The 17,991-nt window shown below is 38.3% G+C and overlaps 1 protein-coding gene across 4 annotated transcripts in view; it reads left to right on the top strand.

The window, feature by feature from the left end:
* Positions 1-1,694: 1,694 nt before the first annotated feature.
* The window catches only part of bcl9l (bcl9 like), a 57,856-nt gene continuing 41,559 nt past the window's right edge, over positions 1,695-17,991 (top strand). For all 4 annotated transcript variants that reach the window (XM_039647523.2, XM_039647526.2, XM_039647524.2 and 1 more), the window contains exon 1: positions 1,695-2,042. The gene's annotated coding sequence lies outside the window, so the exon portion shown is untranslated. The remainder of the gene's footprint in view (positions 2,043-17,991) is intronic.

A 17,991-nucleotide genomic window follows, 5' to 3' on the forward strand; every position in this document is an offset into this window, starting at 1 on the left:
CAAAGATGGTTACTGTCTTCTTGGTACATTTCATTCATCTCTCTCTCTCTCTCTTTCCCACTTTCTCCTCCAGGCTTGGCATTTGAGAGTGTAACACAACACCAGATCTGGGAGACAAAGAGAAAGAGCCCCTGTCTTTTCAGGAATACACTTTTGCCAGTGCAAAATATCCCATCCTATTTTTTTTTTCTTCTCAACCATACACCACTCTGTCCATTTGTCAGGGTTTACTACACAAATTTAACAGCACAATTAAAATCCTGAATTTCTCAAGGTTTCATCATGTACATGAGATTATAAAGCATGCTTCCTTGGGGTAAAACATATAAACACAACCAGCTCATAAAGGAGCTATTTGTATGCGCACGATTAGATTAGCGTGTGCTTCAGTTTTAGAGAGGGGTTGATTTCTCTGTGGTGCAACTTTTGGTGCAGTTTGTGCAAGTCTGTCGGATATGAAACTATGGATAATTCACTTTGGGACACATATGATTTGCATAATCATGGTTTTGTTTTAGAAGGTTTGCTTGCTTTGACAACTTAAGAGTAAAATAGTAAATTCATAAAGGGACTTTTTGGACTTTGAACAGTTTCCTGCACCACCAGAGGGAGTGCTCACCTGTGAAATGATGACTGAACAACCAGCGCTGAGGGTCCAAATGTATCAGAGGGTATCATGCCTCCCAGGGAAAGAGTACTGATCTTGGCATACGCCAGGTAAGGAGTGATCTAAGAGTTTTGATACATCTGATACCTCTGTTGTCAGATCAGGTTATGTGTCTGATGTCTCAGACAGAGCAGTCGTGAGCTTCGTTCACTAAATCACAATCGCATAACTGTGTTCCTCAATGTTTTAGGGCAACACGCTCTGATCAGTCATGAGTGGTTCCTGTGTTATTCTCGAAGTGAAGTTAAAACATATTCATCTTAAATAGTCATGGATATTTGAAAGGTTTGTTTCATTTGCAGACAAAACACAAGCATAATCAAGATCATATAAAAATATTACAGTAATGATTAGTTTACCATGTTTAATATGGCATATACACCTTACACATCAAATATTTTCCCCTTTTATAACTCTTTACTGTATAAATGCTCATGTATGTGTATGGTAACACTTTACAATACTTCTACATCATTTATTAATCTTAGTTCATATTAATTAAAAAAAAAATCAAAGGTTGTATTCGTTAACATCAGTTCATGCATTGTGAACTAACCTGAACAAACAATGAACAACTGTATTTGTATTAACTAACATTAACCAAGATTAATAAATATTGTTAAAAATATGTTGTTAATACATTTATTAATGTTAACTAATGAACCTCATTGCAAAGTGTATGTATAAAAATAATTACTAATACTAAATAATTAAATAATAAAGAGATTTTTTTTCTATTTATTATTTAAGTATATATTATAAAATACAAATATATATTATATATATTTTTGGAATGCCTTGTTCTTTATTTATTATTTTTTCTTGAGATTTTTCTTGTAGGCTACATTTTAAACAAACACATGTTAGACTGATACTATTTATTATTATACAACAAAAATATATTCTTCTTATATACTAGGTTATTATTGGTGTATTATTATCTAATATGAGAGAGGAGCTCGTTGAAACAGTTCTGGGTGAGTGAGTGAGTGAGTGAGCGAGCGAGCGAGCGAGTGAGTGAGTGTGTCACTCATATGTGTGTACAGTGAGTTGAGTAATGAGCGCGAGAGCGACTGTCTGTCTGAGCGCCTTCTGCTACCTCTACACTACTAGCTGGAATATGCAGACAGCGTCTCCAACAGCGGAGTCATGATCTGCTGTATTCCCCAGGACTCGTCTTCCGCTCGGAGCCGAACCGAAACAACGTTTTAAAGCATCTGATATATTTAACCAGCGGCTTTACTTCGGGGCATCGCATTGGTCGCTTCACACAGCCGCGGAGGATCTTGCGCAGTGGCGGCGGACACTTCGGGTGATGTCGGCTGGCCGTCACTCTTGACATCGGCCTCCGCTCGCAGACACACCGCGGAATGGGGTAGGAAAGCTCCCCGCACACGCAAGCACCCACACACGCTCGGCGTATAATGCCCGTGACAACGCGGCGCGTAGCTACTAAGCGCCAAACCGTCAAACTGTCAGTTGTCTGCATGTATCGCGGCGCGTGTGTTGTGTATCGCTCCGGTGTGCTGAACTCGTAGTCACAGCAGCTGTAGGGGATCCTGGAGTTAGCCTCGCCTGCTAACTGCCTCTCTTCAGTGCAATGGATGCTAATGAGCTGACGATAGGCTCTGTGTAACGTAGGGCCCGTCTCCATGTGACCGTAAAAAGACACGAAAAGCCAGGAAGGACTTGTAGCTGCTGTTTAAGAGTGAGTTGGGGCGTTTTGACTGTCGTTTGGAAGGACTGGGTTGAGGAAAACGAGCTAGGCTGTTACAATGTCGCGAGTGATTGGCAGAAAGAGGCAGGCACTTGAAGAATGTGACGGTGAATGTGGCCGCTGCTCACCATCACATTCATGAAGTCAATGGAAAAGCGGTTGTCTGTTGTGATATACCGTCAGCATCAGGCATGGGATTTACTGTCAGGGCATGCATGCAGTTTCCATTTGAATTATAGTGTGCAAAAACGAGTGTTGTACACACATACAGTGGTCCCCACTTAAATGTCTGAATGTCCTTGCATGGCACAACAAAAATCTAGCCAAACCAAGAGGCATTTACTGTAAACAAAGATAGTACAAGCACAGTTTGTAAGCAAAACATAACATCATTTATGTTTGGCAAGTTTTAAATGATAAAATACACATTTTTTGGACATTGTTAGTGGAGACTAAACTTCATGCGTCTGGTTACACAGACAACGCTTAAAGGGTTATTAGTTCACCCAAAAATGAAAATTAAGTCATTAATTACTCACCCACATGCTGTACCAACCCCGTAATGTCTTTGGAACACAAATGAAGATATTTTTGATTAAATTCGAGAGGTGGATCACCGCTACATAGGCTCCTAAGGGATTGAAACTTGACGGGCCAGAAAGTCATTGAAGAAAATGTTGTTTAAATATTCCATGTGACAACAGTGGCTCAACTGTAAGTTTATCAAGCGACGAGAATACTTTTTTGTGCAGCAATAAAACAAAAATAACGACTTTATTCAACTATTCCTTTTCTTCCTTCTGGGCCTAAAACGAGAGTTCAAGATATTTCCATGATGCATGCGCGAGAACTACGTTATTTTTCTACTACTTCTTGTTCAGTTCTCGCGCATGCGTCGTGGAAATCTCTTGAATCTCTTAACTAAAAAGACACTTCCACTGACATATCTTAACATATGTCAGTGCCATTGTTTTGTCGCAAGTTGCTCACAGTAATGTTGGTATGTTTTCAAAAGCTGCGTCCTAATTGAAGTAAGCCTAAGGCCTAATCCTGGCTTAATCTAAACTCTGTCTGTGAAACTCTGTCTTTGTCACTAAAAGGGAAATTTTGAGCAATGTACTGATTATTCCTTACAATGAATGGGGCAAGCTTCAAAAAGTCCATATGACTTGTGCATGATATTTCGAAACGAATACAACAGCTTTGTGTGAGGAACGGACTGAAATCTGACTCCAGTGAGCTGTTAACCGCTGTGACTGGATCGTTGAGTCATTGAGCTGAAAGCAAGAACCACATTAGTGAGATTTCTTGAACAAATCATTCAAACTGGTTTTGTGAACTGGATCTACAGAATCATTGAAAGGAATAGCCTGATTCATTCATGAACTTTTATGAACGTGCCTAGGAGAGCCAGGGCAGATGTTTGGATTTTCAGTTAAACGAATAAAGACTTACATTTTATTCTGTTTGTCACACAAACTTTTTGTATGGTTTAAGAAGTCATTGACCACTTTTATGGTACTTCTATTCTGCTTTTTTGTTGTTGTTGTTGTTGTCATTTTGGCTCTTGAGAGGCCTAGTCTTAATTCATGTTCATTAGCCTATATTATAAAGACAGACCAGGATATGTTTCGTGGAAGAAAATGAAATCGGTTTGTAAGGAATGTTAGAATTTTCAGTTTTTGTGTAAACTATCCTTCCACTGTGATGGACTACTACACCTTTGGTTTCTCTGCTAGGAAACCTGTGTGAACTTAAGGGGAACTGATTTTATACACTAAAAATTGCTTCAGGACCAGTAAGTAAAAGTAATTGCACATGCGTTTACGAGAGAGTTACGTGGTTTTGGTGAGAGGTGTCTGTTCTAGGGTTGCAACGGTATGAGATTTTCACGGTATGATAATCGTCTCAGAAAATATCACGGTTTCACGGTTTCACGGTATACGATATTAAACTATCATTATTATAATCAGCATCAGCTACAATGGCCCTTAAATGAATAAAAACAGATATTGTTTTTGGTTGAACATGGTTTATTGTAACAAAGTTTTTCTTAATAGAGTCTTTATGAAATGTATATTTATTTCCTCAGAAATTCTGGGTTGTCTGAAATAACTGGTCTGGATTCTGTGATTGAATACAAAATGTATTTTTGAGAATGCAATCAAATAAAATGTAACAACTTTAGTTTGTCTATACACAAGAGAAGTTTAATAAATTAAAACATGGACAAAAAAACTATACACAATAGTAATATATTTTAGTCATAGGCTAAACCAAACTTTTTTTTTCCAGGTTGTAGGGGAGAGCGGGGCACAACCTAACGCTTTTTGCTTTTGGCTCAATTAATTAAAAAATAATTAGGTTAGATTAATACTTTTTTTACACAAGCAACATGCACATCTCTGCTACAAATGAACACTTAAAGTTTTTTTCTAGGGCCTACCATTTTTGTACAGTTGCACTGAAAGTGACAGAAGTGCAAATGTTACAACTTACCCCATATGCGTGGTTAATTGTAACAGAGAGAGGGGTTAGTTGTAACACTTGTGTGTAACACACATAATTCAGTACTATTTTATTTGTATAGTTTGATATTGTTTGTGCATCTGTATAGACAGATATCCATACATATCCCTCATCCAATCATCCTTCTATTATGGATCAATATCACGGATAGAGACATAGAAAAGGGCTGCATAGTTTTGCAATACATAATAATAAATAAAATTATAAATATTGTAATTGCAATTAAATTAGATTTGTGTGTGGCAGCTGCATGATGTACAATTATTATTATTAATAATAATAACAGTAATGATAATACAAATTAGCTTAAAATAAAAATTTAAAGGGTTTATTGCATTAATAACAGGCCATTTCATGCGGCATTGCAGGTGAATTCTGTTTTTTTTTTTTTTTTTTTTTTTACCGCGGATAAGCAAATGTGCACGATATGATAATCGTACATGTCAATATCGCGATAAACCGTCATACCGGTATACCGTTACAACCCTAGTCTGTTCTCACCTAAGCTTAAGCTACTCCTACGCCATGCGTCCTAGTACATCATACCTCGGGTCAGAGGTCACCCTTCTGCCTGAACTCGACTCTCTTGTGAGCGTGTAGTGCTTAACGAGTTTCCAGGAAGCCAGTGATTTTAGTTTATAAAGCTTAAAATATGGATATTTTTCTTACAAAAAGCTTTGTTTCAGAAGGCATTTATTAACCCACTGGAGTCGTATGGATTACTTTTATGATGGATGGATTGGCTTTTTGAAGCTTTAAAAACTCTGACTCTATTCAGTGCTAGTACAAAGTTGAGAAGAGCCAGAATATTATTTAAAATAACACCAATTGTGTTTGGCTGAAAGAAAAAGGTCATATACAACGATGAAGGCTTGAGGGTGAGTAAATAATGGGATAATTAAAATGTTTGGGTGAACTATTCCTTTATGGAATAAAAAAAATGTTGTGTCCACATGTGTTTTGGGGTCACTGTCCAAAGTTCACCTCAGTATATTATCAGATATTCTGGTAGAAAATTACATGATTCATTTTTTCGGTGACCCTATAATAGAGCTACTTTCAGAGATGATGTAGTCATATTCATTCTGACCAACAGACAAGTTTTTTTAGGCTTTGGCATGACACTAACATTATTAAAGGAATAATTCAACCAAAAAATAGTCAACCTTTGGAACAAATAGAAAGGGCTAGTTGAGCCCCTTCAAACATGGCACCTTAAAAATAGTCTATGTATTATCCACTATATTCCAAACCTTCTGAAACTATGGCTGTGTCTGAAAACTTGTTGTCTTGCTGCCCCATCAGGCAATGACAGTGCACATAGGTACCTCACGAAACTGAGTTGGGTCTGTTCGAGGTGGGATCATGTTCTCACCACAAACGAACCGCTCCAGAGTTCGTTTGAAAGCGTACCGAGACCACCTCTTCGAGCAGGTCTCGGTCCACTTGTTTGGTCCGCTTTAAGTGCGATTGCTGCCTTCACACCTGCCCAAACGAACCGTACCAAGGGGGAAAACGAACTCTAGTGCGATTCAACCGAACTAAATGAGGCAGGTGTGAAAGCACCCTAAGAGACTTATCTAATTACAACAATAGTAATTTCTCGGAAAACGTTAGTCAAAATTGTGCATTAACCCAAACTGACCACCAACTGCAACTTTTAGACGCCATCTTTATTTTTTTTTTAGCTCAACTGTCACAGAATGAAAAGCACAGGATTGTGGGATATCAAAGGTGAAGTATACATCTATGTTGTCTTCAAATATCGATCAGATCAAGGTATCTCGGGAGGCTAACTTTGGATTTGCACGGGCCTTGATTCCTTCCTGGAAAGTGCTCTCCAAAGGCAGTCTATTCTTCAGGAGTGTCCAATCCTGCTCCTGGAGGGCCACTGTCCTGTAGAGTTTAACCCCAATTAAACACACCTGAACCAGCCAATCAAAGTCTTACGAGGTTTACTAGAAACTTCTAAGCAGGTGTGTTGAGGCAAGTTGGAGCTAATGTAAACTCTGGAGGATAGTGACCCTCCTGGACCAAATCCCTGCTGAATGTGACAGCTTTGTGTCTGAATCTTGCGTACATTAAAATAAGGCAAAGCAAGACCCTTGTTTACTTTTTTTGTATGGAAAAGAGTTGCTGGGATTTTCTTCTGCGTTCTATTAAAGGAATACAAGCAGCATGAGTTGGTATTTGGGTTGAAATATTCCTTTAAAATCAGCATTTCTCAGTGGACTGTGGGATTTGAATTGATTACATCTTTTGGGAATTGATTGGATTGTGAAAGTAGGGGCTTGATGACGTCAAATGAACAAGGTTGGCTTGTTAATTCAGAGATGATTTTTTCTTAGTGTACATATATTACGATCGATATCAAATTGGGTGGTATTTAATACTTCTCAATCTTTATATTTGAATAGAAATTTGCATCCCATTCAAACCCTTCACGTACTCCCCTAATTCTCTTTTCCTGTCAGTTCTCCAGGGCCTCGGTGACGCAAGCTGATTAAGTTAGTGCTGTGTGTGATAGAAGGAGAGATAGTGATACTATGAGCTGACCCCAGATCAGACAGAGCTGATAATGTTGCATTTTCTCCTGATAGTTTTGGCACAGCGGTCTGTTTAAATCAAACACGTCTTTTCACAAATTTTCCTCCGTCATAAGAACCCGACAGACCGTCAGTAGTAGTCGTCAGTGTGAGCGGAGTGCGAGAGAATGTGTGAAGTGTATTCTGGCAGTGTTTGGCTGTTCTTTAGCCCACTGGCCACACAGGCCATTAGCTAGTGCTGTGAGCGTGATATCCTACCACGCTATTTTTAGAAGCTCACAGAGTTTGCAACTTGATCTGAATTGTCTTTGAGGCCCAAGGCTCACAGTGTGCTCTGCCCCACATCGGCTCAACACCTCGTAGACTTCAGCGAGTGTTTTAGAGAGAACTGACCAAGGGATTTGCCTTTAAAGTGATCTAGGTAATCTATAGTGTTATGGCTCCAGTTGTGAGTCCTCATCACAGAGATGAGGGAGATGTGAAGTCGTTCTCAACTTGAGATGATTTACCCTATTCAACTTTGCTTTGTGCCAAGATATTGGGCCTCATTTACAAATAATTGTACACAAATGAAGTTATGTAATCGTTTAAAGGGATACTTCAGGATTTAGGATTAAGTTTTGCATTAGTAGAAAACCTGTTGTATTTCGAATTACCCTGCTTTCCACCCTCACATTCCCCTGAGACGAGAGATTTATGTATTCTTTGTCTGGAAAAAATCCTCCGATGACGCAAAACTCTTCATTTTGTGTTATCGCTGGATTTTTTGGCCAGAGCCTAAAGACTACAATCAGTAGTAGGGTCTGTCCCGCATGTTCTCAACCCGCCCATAGAGGGTGTGATCTTACTCACAGAATGTACACATAGTGTCGGCCATATTTTGTTGGAAGCTAAGCTAACAGGCTCTTGTTCTGTGGAGAAAGCTGAGTAGTAGGGGTTTCCATCCTCTTTTTCACAGGTATGTCCGGCCGTCGATGTCTAAGATTCAGCTTTTGCTTTCTGCAGTCGCCATTCATTGTTTACATGTGCAGCTGTTGTTTCAATCTAACTGAACTGAATCCGATTGGTGAATCTGAATGTAGTGTTTACATGAACGCTAAACGAGTGATCGATTGATGTGCGTTTTAACATTGCTAAGAAAATTCCCGCTCCTCCGTGAGAGATACGAGACCGGTGCGTCTCACAGGTGTCGCTCATCGGTAATAACGCCACCAGCCTCGCGTCGTTCTCCCGCGGCCCTCACTCGTCCCGCTCGCCACAGTAAACATAATGAATGGCGACTGTAGGACGCAAAAGCCGAATCCCGGACATCTCGGGCGATCTCGAAATCCTAGGCAGACTCAACGCGGAGACTCACTAGTAGCCTAGACTTGTTGTTTAACTTCTGCGCTCTGTTACCGGTATGGGTGGCCTAATAGGGCAGCGAAGCAAGTGCATTCTGGGAGTTGTTGTCTTTCAGCCACATAAGCCAAAAATACAATTCTGGCTTTTCTCAGTCAAGAAAGCTCCAAATTCAAAAATAATTTCACATTTCTTCTACATAAATGACCCATTTTAAATACACATTCATCTTTCTAGAGGTGAAGTATCCAGGTTCTCGTGCTACATTTCTGGTCTGGTCAGTCGTCAAGTCTGGATTGTTTTAAAGAGGCAGTTAAAACTGTAGCCACAGTTAGTTATTTAGCATAATACAGATTAGCATAAACCATTTCTATAGGGATTTCTGCACAAGCTCTAATGTACAGTCATTCAACACTCTCTGCAAACAGGTTTCTTGAACACTCCCTTCATCTCCCGTCATTGGTTGAACAAGCAGATAGTCCATCCAAACCCACACCACTGTCGCAGTTACTCAATGTTGCTGTGTCGGACTGGTTGGGATTCTTAAATAAACAGAGTAATGTTTTAATAGAGACACCGAGTCACAGTGTTTACACATTTCCAAGGGGAATCGACCTGGAAATACCACACTTATAGTTGTCTCTACGTATTCAACTGGATACTTGGATAAATTATTTTAACATTTAAAAAAACAAAACAAAAAACAAGTTCCCTAAAACATGGTCTGATTTCAACTAAATTTAGAAGTGTTTAAGCAGTGGTTTGTGTGTTAGAGAATTTTTTTTTTCTTCCTGGAGCAATTGTGAGGAACTGAGTGCGGTTAGAGTGACCTGAGTTGACCCGAGTTCAAACCTACAATTCACTTCTCCTTCTGTGGAAACAGTAGAGGATAAACAACTTCTTTAAAGAACTTGACTAGACTAGAGTGTGATGTCACATTTTAGTCAGGAGGAGCATTTATCTGATCATGCACTTGGATTCTTGACATTCTTTTGGAGAATTTTTTGAGAGAGTCAGAGATGATGAATGGGGAAATGATGGGGGGAAAGGGCAGGAAGTGAGATCATTGAATGACATCAGCTGGATTCGAACTGAGCACAGATAGACAGGGTGATAAAGGATAAAGATGATAAATCTCACCAGCAATATGACACGTCTGGTTGACGTATTAGATACCATTTCAGAAAGGTCAGTATTTTTGTAAAATATTGAATAATTTAATTAGAAATTTTATAATTGGACCTCAAACATTATTACATAAATTGTAAAATGCCCTTAAATGCCTATATATATATATATATATATATATATATATATATATATATATATATATAATTGCTGTCAATAGATAAAAAAAAATAACTAAAATTAATCGCGATTAATCATGATTAAAAACAAAACGTTTTTATACGTTTTTAGTATATTTTATAATGTTATAATTTCCCAGTTAATTTCCAAATTAATGTAGAAACAACATAAATACAGCTAATGATGTCTGTTAAACATTAATTATAGCCGTTCAACATTAGTGTAATTCATTTTTGAACATTTATTAAGCTTAAAAAAACAGCAACTTTTAAGTAAACTTAAAACAATCCTCACATAAACCCATAATAAATGTCAAATTTACCTGTGCCCAGAAAATTGAATAAAGTTATCAAACAGCCTGCACTGCATACATTATAAATTAAATATGGATTAATCCTTATGAAAGCAACAAATGTTCTTTAATCAAGAGCAATGAGTAATTTTCTCTGTTACTTTTGTTTTTTGATTAACATTAATGACAGAGAGCATGAGTGGCTGCTGTCACTTTAAGACCCGCCACTGCTACACATCTCACACGCTTCTCATTCTCTTACAACTCTTTACGTTCATTTAAGACTTCATTTAACTAATTTAAGACAGCTCTTTTGCAGCAGATACTTGACAAAACTGACATTTTGGCATAAATGTGTGTTATTGTTCTTTCAAGCACGAAAGAGATCTTGATTGCGCACTGTCTGTGCGCATGATACTGGCGCGTGTCTTTCTGTTCGTCGTGTGTGTGTCACACAGACACTACATTAGAAGCCAGCACGAATTTTATTTTGAATGAATTAAAGATCATATAATGTAACGCTATGCAAAGCATGACAGAAAAACGGATGCTGCGTTAATTGCGTTAAATATTTTTAACACGTTAAACTGGAAAAAAATAATAGCATGCGTTAACCCCATTAATGTTGACCGCACTAATATATATACGGAGTATCTCACAAAAGTGAGTACACCCCTCACATTTCAGCAAATATTTGTATATATCTTCTTAAGGGACAATAAAATCTATCCAAGTTCATTTCTATACTAGAGTAGTCAATGTGCTGCTTGTATAGTAGTATATATTTACATACAGAGGCATTATTGTCAAAATAGCTGGCAACAAAAGTGAGTACACCCTAAAACTGTGTCCAAAGTGTCAATATTTTATGTGGGCACCATTGTTATCTAGCACTGCCTTAATCCCGCTGGGCATTGGAGTTCACCAGAGCTGTACAGGTTGTTGCTGGGATCCTCCTCCGCTCCTCCATAATGACATCACGTAGCTGCTGGATGTTAAACACATGGTGCTTCTCCACCTTCCGCTTGAGGACGCCCCACAGGTGCTCAATAGGGTTTTGGTCTGGAGACATACTTGGCCACTCCATCACCTTCACCTTCAGCTTCCTCAGCAAGGCAGTTGTCATCTTGGCGGTGTGTTTGGGGTCGTTATCATGCCGTCCGGCCCAGTTTCTGAAGGGAGGGCATCATTTTCTGCTTCAGAATGTTGCAGTACATTTCCCTCAATTAATTGCAGTTACAGCACTCATGACGCCCCAGACCACGATGCTACCACCACCATGCTTGACTGTTGGCAAGACACAATTTTCTTGGTACTCCTACACATTCTGGACACCATCTAACCCAAACAAGTTTATCTTCATCTCATCAGATTCAGACCACAGGACATGGTTCCAGTAATTCATGCTCATGGGCAGGTTGTTTTCAGCAAACTGTTTGCGGGCTTTCTTGCGAGCCAGCTTCAGAAGAGGCTTCCTTCTGGGAAGGCGGCCATGCAAACCGACTTGTTGCAGTGTGCGGTGTATGGTCTGAGCAGTGACAAGCTGACCTTCCGCTTCTGCAACCTCTAAAGCAATGCTGGCAGGACTCATGCGTCTGTTTTCTGCACCTGACCCAAACCTCTGTATGACCCTGGCCTGTACTGTAACTCAGTTTCAGGCTGTTACCAATCTTCTTATAGCTTTGGTCAACTTTGTGGAGAGCAACAATTCTAATTCTCAAATCCTTCGAGAGTTATTTGCCTTGAGGTGCCATGTTGAACATCCAGTGGTCAGTATGAGAGAATTGTACTCGAAGCACAAATTTGAACTGATCTAAAACAAGATACACAATTTCTATGGTCCTGTCAAGCTGATAAAAACATGAAAATTATGAATAGGACATATGGTTTTGCATGGTTAACCACGTACTGCTATTATCACTTAGGGCAGGGGTGGGAAACGTTGATCCACTGTCCTGCAGAGTTTAGCTCCAACCCTAATCAAACACACCTGAAGCTAATCAAGGTCTTCAGGATTACTAAAGTTAAGCCAAGTTCACACTACAGGATTTTAAGCCCGATTTGCAAATCGTTGAGTTCGCCAACAGGTCAGGGTGTTATCGCATGCAAATCGTGGGGGATTAGCGGATAATGAACGCTTACCAATCTGTTAGTATGAAAGAGCCAACAACGCATCAAAGACGCTTGCAGATGCCTCGCAGAAAAATCTAGCATCCTTGATATCCAGAGTTGTCGCGCGACTCAACCTCATTGATGTCATGAGCTCCAGCCAATCTCCAGGCAAGGCATGGGTTGAGGTCAACGGGTAAATCTTATTTTTTTCTTTTTTTGAGCAAATCATCGCGCAAACAGTTTGAAGCACTAGTTTCTGTCTGACGTCCATATTCGCGTGTTGTGTTATTCTCTTCTTCGCTGGGTATTGGCGCGCGTGCTGTTTTCCGTCATTTCCGATTCGTCTTATCGCGTGATTTTTCGTGACAAAATGTGGTTTGTAGACAAGATAGAATCGTTGGGTGACAGAGTTGTCGTCAGCTCGTGTAGTGCGTTACCTCCTGTTGTGGATCAATCACGTTGTGTCGTGTGGTGTGAACAGCTCAACAACTTGAACACTCCTGATTTCACAGAGAGCAAGTCATGTAGTGTGAACCGCATAGTCCAGCCCGACGTTTTAAAATCATGTAGTGTGAACAAGTCATTACAGGCAGCTGAATGTTTTTTTCAGGGTTGGAGCTAAACTCTGCAGGACAGTGGCCCTCCAGGATCAACGTCCCCCCCCCCCCTGACTTAGGGTGTACTCAGTTTTGTTGCCAGCTATTTTGACAATAATGGCTGTATGTTGAGTTATTTTGAGAGGACAGTAAATATACAGTATACTGCTATACAAGCAGCACATTGACTACTCTAAAATATATCCAAGTTTCATTTCTTTAGTATTGTCCCTTGAGGAGATATACTAAAATGTTTGCTGAAATGTGAGGTGTGTACTCACTTTCGTGAGATACTGTATAAGAAGACCTCCGATACAAAAGCATCTCTGTCAAAAATGAGATAATAACATTGAGTGTTAAATAATAATAGTATAGGCTCATCAAATACTTTAACCTCAAGCTCACTAAATCCCAGCCTCAGCCCATTCAGAAATACTGGTACACACACCTATACATAGGAGCTGAGAAACCTATACTGAGAAAAACGTTAGAAGGACTTAGAGGCTTTTGCATCTCAAGTCTTCATTTGTAGTCAACATTTGAAAAGCTTAAAACACACTAGACATGCAAATTCTGTGCATTTTGGGCATGGTTTGCTGCTCGCTTTCGGGTTGAGCTTTCCGGGGTATAGGTTGCCAGGTTGAGATGACAAATGGGTTGAAATTTTATATGGTGTGTGAATTGTGTGAATATAATGCATTTAATACAAGATTTGGCAAATGGTCAATATTAGACAAACATATTGGTCCGATTTATATATATATATATATATATATATATATATGTGTGTGTGGGGGGATATGTGTGGTGGTGTCTTTAATTTGTATGACTTGGCATAGTCTAGTCTTCATGTCTTTACAGGAAGTTAACATGTCAGCTACTCAAGGCACAGGTTTGGTCGTAAATATTATTTTTGACATTTATCTTAACTGATTTGCTGAAAAGCAGGTTTTAAGCATGCATACCTGATAAACCTTTTAGACATAAAGTGGTATTATTATTATTTTTAAGTGCTCTCTGCACTGAATAGAGTGAATGACAGCATTCCTAAATAGCAGCGATTCTTCTGTCTATTAAACCTTTGACAAGTACGATCACAGTGAACATTCAGATCTGTGTTTTCGTGCTGACGCTGACCCAGAGAAAGCAGGGATCATGTATCACGAAACAGCTTCACAAACAGTCTTTTAAACACAGTATCATTATTTCTGTGTTACAAATATTCAAATGATCACAGAAATACTGGGATAAAAGTTTATAGCTTGGACATAAACACTGATAGAGCACGTCCTTTTGCAAGTAACTTGGCACTTTAAATGACAGTTATATCAATTACTTAAAAATGTTTGTCATTGAATCATTAATTCAAGAGATTTGTTCAAAAACGAGCAATGAAACAAGTGAGTGTCATTGAATCATTCATTCATATCTTTTCATTCAAATGAATTAAACTGCAATTAATTCAAGACTTCAGCAATTTTCTTTACTTGTCTCTTGTCTGTTCAGAATCGTGGGAGAATTGTGATCTTTATTTTGAGACAACAACAAGAAAAATGATCATGGTGCAACATGAGGTGTTGCTTTTATAATTTTGCTGAGTGTAGATTAATAAATTGATAAAAGACGAAGAGAATATGTGCGGTCGTAAATCTATGAATGGAAACGGTGTCTATCTATGAATGGGCTGAAATCCAGCTCCATCGATTATAACAGAAGCGATCAAGTTTTGTCGTTACGATGTCTGCGCGCATCCGGTTTAGACGTGGTGTAAGGTTTCTGACCCCTATTCTAATGCCACTTAATTTCTTCTGCTTCTTCACACTGGCCTGTGCAAACTTTTACCGCCTAACATATGACCTCTCACCTGAGATCATGTGATGCCACACTTCAGATCACCTCCGGGTTTGTCCCTATGCTACCATCTGCTCTCATGTTGTTTGAAAAGTAGTGCACCGAGACAGGCGTCCAGGGAATGCATATTCACAAAAGACTTGTGTGTGTGTTTTTTAGCAGATCAACTGATCATTCCTATCACTGATCATTCCAGGCATTCGGTGTGTTTGTATGCCGTAACACGCAAGAACCACCGCAGGTCTATGTCATATAATCCCTGAATGCACCACCATAGTGTCACCTCGTCATAAAAACAACACGTTTGGCGTTTGGCGATGGTTTTGCTAGGAAATGACATCATTCATCTTATCTCAAGCCAGGGAAGGCACCGCAGAGGAAGGTGAATTGTGTCATCAAGTGTAGATCTGTGTTTTGGGTCTATTAAAGGCTGTTTGTAGTGTGTTGGAAGGACAATAAGATCCAGCGTTTGGAACAAAGTGTTTCTTATCTGGTCAGGTGATCTGAGAGCTTCCAGATGAGTTACAAGTCGCGGTGCTAAGGCGAGCTATGAAAGAATAATGTGATATCGAGAAGCTTTCAGCGCACCGAAAACAACAGCAGCCAGCTGTGAGACTCGGAACAATCCACGCTCGACACAACAAGCCTATTTTTCCCTTAGTACAAACTGAATCAAGCTAGAACTTTGCCCTACATTTAAGGTGGAATGGAAATTATACTGTGTGTGTGTACAAGATTCCTGTTGAGTTTGTTCCTCCAGCGCTGTAATTGGCTGGATAGCTGAGTGTGTATACACTGGCTTAATTTTAAGCTTAAATATTTAGCTTTACACGCCAACGATGAAGTGAAATTTCTCTTATAAGAGAAAATTTACTGTGTTGTTTCCCCCGTAATGATGATTTTATGTTGTTCATTTAGATTTGCAAAGACTGTGTAGATCAAGAATTTATTATTTCTGTCAAGAAATGATAATAGAAATAGAAAACAATGTATTAATGTATCAAGAATGTATCATTTGACCAGCTTGCGATTCACAAAATTAAAAAAAAGTAATGAATGACATGATCTTTTTTTTTTTGTTAGGATCTATTAATTTATTTAAAAATGCAATATTTTTTTAAACATACAATGACTTGAATTCCTTGCTTCTGTGATGAACACATTTAATGGCTAAAATTGTAAGAAATTTGAGGGTGGTAAAACTTCCCACATCTTAACAAATAAAATAAGCATCATTAAAAAAAAATTGGAAACAAAACCTTTAGCAGTTTGGCATAATCTTATTAGTACTATTTCTTAAAAAAAAAAAAAAGTGAATATATTTTAAAAACATTTTCATGTGGTACAACCCTTGTAAAAGAAAAATACTTTGCAAAACTTCATGATATTTCTTATTTAATAATTAATGATATTTGTAATATGATATTTTTTTTTACTAATATCATTAATTATTGATTAATTATAAAAAAAATGTTAAACCATTTTTAACAAAAGTTTAAACTTAATTAATTCCCCAAGATATATATATATATATATATATATATATATATATATATATATATATATCTTGCATATATATATATATATATACGTTAAAAATATGTTAAACCATTTTTAACAAAAGCTTAAACTTAATTATTTAAAATTATATATATATATAATCTTGGGGAAATAATTAAGTTTAAACTTATAAACCATATCAACATTTATGACTGAGTCATTGAATCATTTATTCAAACAGATTTTAAAAAAAAAACATTCTTTCAAAGAGTTAAACATTTTTAAATATAGCAGCAATCAAAATTTTGTCAGAGCCTCTAGTAAATTACATGTTATTTTGTTTAATTGTCTCTTCAGAATCATACTCCCACTTGTTACTGACAAATTACTGTTTCAGCATTGCATATTTTTTTGGTGATTTAAAAAAAAAACATGTCAAGGAATATCTTGAAACCAGAATATGGTAGTAAGTTGGTGGTTCTTTTGACCCTCTGGAAGATCCTGACATTGTGGCAGCAACAACACAAAACACCACTCACGTTCTCTTCAGACATACAACTGTTTACACTCGCATGTCTCACTTTCCTGCATGTCTCTCTCTCTCTCTCTCTCTCTCTCTCACATACTCAATGCTAGATCTGCAGTCCACATGAGTACTTCTCTGTCTCACTCTCACCATCTTCTGTCTGTTTGGTCGCAATTTGCTCTTTTTCCTTGCTCTTGTTGGCTGATGGCCCAGAGTGTGTTGGAAAAGATACAACCCTTGACCCCCATGCAAAGTGAGCCGAGCTCTTCCCTGTCTTTACAGAGAGAGAATGAGACCGAGAAAGAGACTGCAGAGCTCACCGAGGGACTGCGGACACACACACACACACACACTGCTGTTCTGTGGCTATGACAATCTGTTTATGCTGTACTGCTGCCCGCTCTCTCTCACTCTCTGTTTTTCTGTTCTCTTCAGAGTCACGTGGTATGTGCCTCCAAGAAACTCTGTTCCATGATGTGATCATTGTGTATAGACCCAAAATGAAAGCATACATGTTTACCTCATACCCCTTGTAGTCATTTTTGCAGATAGATCTGGGTAAGAAAAAAACTATCCTTACCAGGCCAACACAGCAACAATGGCTCAACCAATGGTGTGAGTTTGGGGCAGGATCTGTTGTTCTGTCCAATAGCAGACAAGAGGGAGTATTCAGTGCACCTAAAAACATTAGATAGTCATTTTGTTTGTGCAGTTCTATTAGGTTGCATTAGTGAAAGAGAATGACACACTTTAAAATGCACACTTTACACAGCTTGAAAATAATCAAGGTATGTTTTCCACACTGTTTTCACTGAAGGAACACGAGGACTAATTATATTTTAATTTATAGGCTGTAAAACAGCATTAGATATTATGGATTTTTAAAACTAAAACTTAATATTTTCAGCAATATCGATGAGTCACACAAACAAATAGTTTTGGAATCAGATCTTCAGAATTTGAATGAGTTGCAATTGCAAATACCTCTATTGAAATACTTGCTTTA

This window comes from Pimephales promelas, chromosome 10, assembly GCF_988280905.1.
Source record: "Pimephales promelas chromosome 10, fPimPro1.hap1.1, whole genome shotgun sequence".
Taxonomy (NCBI): domain Eukaryota; kingdom Metazoa; phylum Chordata; class Actinopteri; order Cypriniformes; family Leuciscidae; genus Pimephales; species Pimephales promelas.